Source organism: Danio rerio, chromosome 10 (genome assembly GCF_049306965.1).
Source record: "Danio rerio strain Tuebingen ecotype United States chromosome 10, GRCz12tu, whole genome shotgun sequence".
NCBI classification, from domain to species: Eukaryota; Metazoa; Chordata; class Actinopteri; order Cypriniformes; family Danionidae; genus Danio; species Danio rerio.
The window spans coordinates 49067607-49075000 of NC_133185.1; positions in this window are offsets into that span (position 1 = coordinate 49067607).

Sequence of the window (7394 nt, forward strand, 5' to 3'; positions counted from 1 at the left end):
AGGAAACTCTGGTTATTTATAGTGAGTTACGATTCATCTGATTGTATAATCGATCATGAGCTGATGCTGGAACAGCTGAAAACAATCATAAGCACGTGATCCTCTCGAAATTAGTTTATTATAAACTTCACTTATTATTATCATCATTCATTCATTTTCCTTCACTTAGTCCCTTTATTTATGAGGGGTCCCAATAGTGGAATGAACCGCCAACTTATTCATCATATGTTTTACGCAGCGAATGCCCTTCCAGCTGCAACCCAGTACCGGGAAACACCCACACACACTCATTTACACACACATACATTACGGCCAACTTAGTTAATCAATTCCTCTAGCCAGAGGAAACCCACGCCAACACGGGGAGAACATGCAAACTCCACCCAAATCCCAACTGACCCACCCGGGACTCGAACCAGCGACCTTCTTGCTGTGAGGCCACTGAGCCATCGTGCCACCCTAATTCAAACTATAAAGTTTAATGTAAATGGTTTTGTTTTATTAGCACAAATTACAGATCAATGTCCAGTCGGCACCTCAACGGGCAAGTTCAACATTCCCAGTTTAACCCAGAAAAGCCTGACCTGTTGACAGAATATAAATGTTAATACATTCAAATTGAACAAATAAATAAAATACTAAATATATTTTATTTATTTATTATATTAATTAATATTTTTGTTAATATAAGTTTCGCATTAAATGCATAGAATTAACGAAATCCACAGGTAAAGGATACTAATGCTTGTGCTGTTGATTTGCCACCAAAGTGATGTCACTTCCTGAAAGATGATGTCATACATTTTTTGCTACTTAAGCTTAGAACCAAAACATAATGACATATTTCCAAATGACTGCCATCCTTAAATTGATAAATGCCATATTTTACCCACTATAAGAAACCTAATGTAAATGTATTTGTCTTGATGGTGCAAGTGTGAGATCAGTATATCATGTGCTGACCTCAGATCAGGAACTCACCAACAGCACAATCCCAGTTTACCCAGCGAAGCTCTAACTGTGTGTGATCATCGGTGTGTGAAGTTGGCATGTACTGCTAATAAGTGTTGTTGGGAGGCTCTGTTCACTGATCTCCCTCTATAGTAATCCTGCTAATGAAGTAAACATGGATTTTCCCCGTAATGCGCACAGAACATCGGCTGTAATCCGCTCCAGACGGCCTGAGGAGCAAACAATCCACAAAACATCACAATCAATCAGGGTCCAGTTACCTGTGCTGCTCACACCAGTATGTATGTATGTATGTATGTGTGTGTGTGTGTGTGTGTGTGTGTGTGTGTTTATATATATATATATATATATATATATATATATATATATATATATATATACGTCATATCATATATCAGCTACACGTCATCTCTAGGACCAGTCATCCAGAGACATGGATTCTCCTACCACTGCTATGCTGATGATATCCAGCTATACCTCTCTTTTCATCCTGATGATCTCTCGGTTCCAGCTCACATCTCAGCCTGCCTGTTGGATATTTCACACTGGATGAAAGATCATCATCTTCAGCTGAACCTCGCAAAAACGGAAATGCTTGTAGTTTCTGCCAACCCGACTCTACACCATAACTTTTCAATCCAGATGGACGGGGCAACCATTACTGCATCCAAAATGGTGAAAAGCCTTGGAGTAGCGATTGATGACCAACTAAACTTCTCTGACCACATTTCTAGAACTGCTCGATCGTGCAGATTCACACTCTATAACATCAGAAAGATCCGACCCTTCCTATCTGAACATGCAGCTCAACTCCTTGTTCAAGCTCTTGTTCTCTCCAGACTGGACTACTGCAACTCTCTACTAGCCGGGCTTCCAGCTAACTCTATGAAGCTTCTTCAGCTGCTTAGCAGCACGAGTGGTCTTCAATGAACCTAAAAGAGCACATGTCACTCCGCTGCTCATCCGTTTGCACTGGCTGCCAGTTGCTGCTCGCATCAAATTCAAAGCTCTGATGTTTGCCTAAAAAGCGACTTCTGGCTTTGCTCCTTCTTATCTGCTCTCACTTCTGCAGATGTATGCGCCCTCCAGAAACTTGCGTTCTGTGAATGAACGTCGCCTCGTGGTTCCATCCCAAAGAGGGAAGAAATCACTTTCCCGAACTCTCGCGTTCAATCTGCCCAGTTGGTGGAATGAACTCCCTAACTGCAGCAGAACGGCAGAGTCACTCGCTGTCTTCAAGAAACAACTAAAAACTCAACTATTTAGTCTCCACTTTCCTTACTAATCTAAATTCCCTCTCTGGCTCCACCGCTAACTGTACTACAAAAATAAATAAATAAATTAATTAATTACCAATGTTTTGCGTCTTACACTTTACATACCTGAAACTTGCCTACAGCACTTATTCATTGTTGCTCTTATAGTTGTGTAAATTGCTTCCTTGTCCTCATTTGTAAGTCGCTTTGGATAAAAGCGTCTGCTAAATGACTAAATGTAAATGTAAAGATACGGGCCAGTTATGGTCCATGTGTGGCTCTTGTCTTTAATCCAGCTATGGGCCATTTCAGTATCATCATTCTTTGCAGTACTTTGGCCGAGGGAAAAGTTATCTTGTGGCCCGGAGCTGGGCCAGAAAACATTTGCTATATGGGAATATGGTAAAAAAAAAACAATAATACTGTGGGAATTCAGCATCAGCATCATACATTCATGACCATAATGCATATCAAATTGCACAATATTTAATTTCAGATACTTTTTTTATTATTTAAATGTGTATTAGTTAAAAAGTGGTAAATGCAATTAATATGGTCAAAATCAGTTACTCATTATTTTAAGTTTTTGATAAGTTACAAAATTATTTTACTTGAAAAAAAATATTAAGACAAAAAATAAAAAAAAAAAAAATAAATAATAAGACAAAAAATAAGATGACTCTGAGAATTACGTCAGCATCACACCTTCATGACCATAACACAAATCAAACTGCACAATATTTAATTTCTGACACTTCAAAAAGCCCGTCTGCTCTATTAACAGCACACGCTCTCATAATAACCTTTCTGTGGGTCAAAGAAAGTGTGCGGCTCGACTCTTCAGACGTACAGAATCCATTTCAGAGAGCTGCAGGCTGAACGCAGCGCAGGTTCATCCAGAGAGCAGAATGCATTACACTCACAGCCCTGCGTCAGGAGTTAAACCACACACTGAGCATGTGCAGACATTTCGGGATTATAGCAATACATTTAATTCAACTTGAAAACTCTTTGGTGATTTGTGTGTGTGTGTGTGTGTGTGTGTGTGTGTGTGTGTGTGTGTGTGTAATAAGTGGGCTCCTGACAAGCTGTTGTGTCTAAAGCTGTGCCCCCATGGGGTGGGATGATGGGATGACCCTGCATTGACCTGTTAATACACTCACACTTATTCTAATAACACACTTTACTCCAGAGGTCTTTATACTTGATCAGTTGGGCCTCTTCTGTTTATTTATTAGCCAATCACAAACGGACAAATACACCTGCAATGAGTCGCAATGAGGGGCCGCTTAGCTATAAGCTAGCGTGTCTGTGCTTGATTGTGTGTGTGTGTGTGTGTGTGGTTGTGTGTATCTTTGCTTGATCGTGTGTGTAAGCATGTGTATACATCTGTGCATCATGTTTCTGTGTGTGTGTGTGTGTGTTTTCCAAATTATATTTTTATGTGGCAGAAATAGTGGAGAACATTTTACAAGGCAATTTTGTATTGTAATATGTACGTATACACTCACCGGCCTCTTTATTAGGTACAGCTGCCCAACTGCTCGTTAACGCAAATTTCTAATCAGCCAATCACATGGCAGCAGCTCAATGCATTTAGGCATGTAGACATGGTCAAGACGAACTGCTGCAGTTCAAACTGAGCATCAGAATGGGGAAGAAAGGGGGTTGTTGCTGCCAGGCGGGCTGCTCTGAGTATTTCAGAAACTGCTGATCTACTGGGATTTTCACGCACAACCATCTCTAGGGTTTACAGAGAATGGAAAAGAGGAAATATCCAGTGAGCGGCAGTTTTGTGGCCGCAAATGTCTTGTTGATGCCAGAGGTCAGAGGAGAATGGCCAGACTGGTTCCAGCTGATAGAAAGGCAACAGTAACTCAAATAAGCACTCGTTACAACCGAGCTCTGCAGAAGAGCATCTCTGAACACACAACACGTCCAACCTTGAGGCGGATGGGCTACAGCAGCAGAAGAGCACACCGGGTGCCGCTCCTGTCAGCTAAGAACAGGAAACTGAGGCTACAATTCACACAGACTCACCAAAACTGCACAATAGAAGATTGGAGAAACGTTGCTGCTCTGATGAGTCTCCATTTCTGCTGACACATACGGATGGTCGGGTCAGAATTTCCCATCAACAACATGACAGCATGGATCATCCTGCCTTGTACCAACGGTTCAGGCTGTTGGTGGTGGTGTAATGGTGTGGGGGAGATTTTCTTGGCACACTTTGGGTCAATTAGTACCAGTTGAGCATCGTGTCAACACCCTACCTGACTATTGTTGCTGAAGGCAAAAGTGGATCCAATCCGGTACTAGTAAGGTGTACCTAATAAAATGGCCGGTGTGCACACACACATATGCAAACGCAATAGCACACATATACAAAAAATAACATACATTCACACATACATACACACACACACACACACATGGACAGATACAGACACACAATAACACACATATGTAAAAATAACAGGCACATCTAAAAAGAACAAACGCACAAATTCACACGTACATACACGTATACACACATACACTCACACATGCATTATCCACAGCGCACACATACACATTCTCTCTCACAAACACATATACGCACACACATAGCACACGCAGCACACACACATTCTCTCTTACAAACACACACAATATCAAACACACAGCGCACACATACACACTCTCTCTCACAAACACACACATACGCACACGCAGCACACGCACAGTCTCTCTTACAAACACACACACACACACAAAAAACACAGCACACACACACACATTTTCTCTCTGACAAACAGACATATGCACACACACACACACACACTTACTATAACACAAATTCTTTCTCTCTCTCTCTCTCTCTCTCTCTCTCACACACATACATACACACACACACACACACCTTTAAAATAAAGTCCTGAAGGAGCACCTGTTGTCCATTATTGTGAAATATGTCTGAGTCATGAATCATAAAGCGGAGTAATTAATCACAAGCTGTCAGAAGGTGAAGAGTCACATATGGGCAGATGGAGGTCACACACACACACACACACACACACACACACACACACACACACACACACACACACACACACACACACACACACACACTCCATGCACACCTCAAAATTCATTCATTCATTTTCTTTTCGGCTTAGTCCCTTTATTTATCAGGAGTCGCCACAGCGGAATGAACCGGCAACTTATCCAGCATGTTTTACACAGCTGATGCCCTTTCAGCTGCAACCCATCACTGAGAAACACCCATACACTGTCATTCACACACATACAATAGACAATTTAGTTTATCAATTCCCCTATAGCACATGTCTATCTATCTGTCTTCATATCTGTCTGTCTATCTATCTATCTATCTATCTATCTATCTATCTATCTATCTATCTATCTATCTATCTATCTATCTATCTATCTATCTATCTATCTATCTATCTATCTATCTATCTATCTATCTATCTATCTATCTATCTATCTAATGATCCATCCATCCATCCATCTATCTATCCTTTTATCTAATGTTTCATCCATCCATCCATCCATCCATCTATCCATCTTTCGAATGTTCCATTCATCCATCCATCTGTCCGTCCGTCTATCATTCCATCCATCCATCCATCCATCCATCCATCCATCCATCCATCCATCCATCCATCCATCCATCCATCCATCCATCCATCCAATGTTCTGTTCATCTATCTATCTATCTATCTATCTATCTATCTATCTATCTATCTATCTATCTATCTATCTATCTATCTATCTATCTATCTATCTATCTATCTATCTATCTATCTATCTATCTATCTATCTATCTATCTATCTATCTATCTATCTATCTATCTATCTATCTATCTATCGTTCCATCCATCAATCTATCCTTCTATCTAATGTTTCATCCATCCATCCATCCATCCATCCATTCATCCATCCATCCATCCATCCATCCATCCATCCATCCATCCATCCAACCATCCGTCTGTCCGTCCGTCCGTCCGTCTATCGTTCCATCCATCTATCCATCCTACCATCAATATAATGTTCCATCCGTCCGTCCGTCCGTCTATCGTTCCATCTATCCATCCATCCATCCATCCATCCATCCATCCATCCATCCATCCATCCATCCATCCATCCATCCATCCATCCATCCATCCATCCATCCATCCATCCATCCAATGTTCTGTGCATCTATCTATCTATCTATCTATCTATCTATCTATCTATCTATCTATCTATCTATCTATCTATCTATCTATCTATCTATCTATCTATCTATCTATCTATCTATCTATCTATCTATCTATCTATCTATCTATCTATCTATCTATCCATCCATACTCCATCCACCCACTAATACTTCAGTCAATGTATAATCCATCCATCCCTCGCCTTCTCTTTCTCTCTCCCTCAGTTATAGATGATCAGTACAGGCTGGAGGCTACAGAGCGGCCCAGTTTGATCTGAATCCAGTGTGTGTGTGTGTGTGTGTGTGTTCATTCAACCTACAGAAGATCTTACAGTCGCTTTCAGTGTGAAGAATACAAGGAGACAACCCCTGAGGAAGCTTTCTAGAGAAGCAAAAAATATTGCATTGTTTTCAGAAATAGTTTTTTTCTTAAAACAAGTCAAGTAATCAGCCAATAGGGTACCTCAAATAATAATATTTCAAAGTGAAAACTTAAATATTATTTTGCTGACCCCACAGGCAGATTATTTAGCCTGTTTTAAGGCAAAACTGACTTCATTTTGACTCAATATTTCTTGAAAACATCACAATATGTTTTGCTTGTCTATAAAATGCTTCTTGATTTAAAAATATTCAGACATTTGGACTAGAAACAAGACGAAATCTCTCAGTTAGAAAGTGTTTTTTTGTTTTGTTTATAGCAGTGATTTCCCACGCATGCAATAGAGATTTGCCCCAGAATGCAAACCTCTGAATGACCCAGTTAAAGTGGCACTGATGCCAATAATACTCTCTCAGGTCATGGCACCTTAGGATATTCAAAACACTCAAAGAGAGAGAACGAGAGAGAGAGAAAGTGAGAAATGTGGAGTGTCTCTCAGGAATGCCCTCTATATTAAATCTATAATAGAGTCGACTGCCATTGGCCATATCTAAAACATGCTCATTTTCCTGCCAGCCTC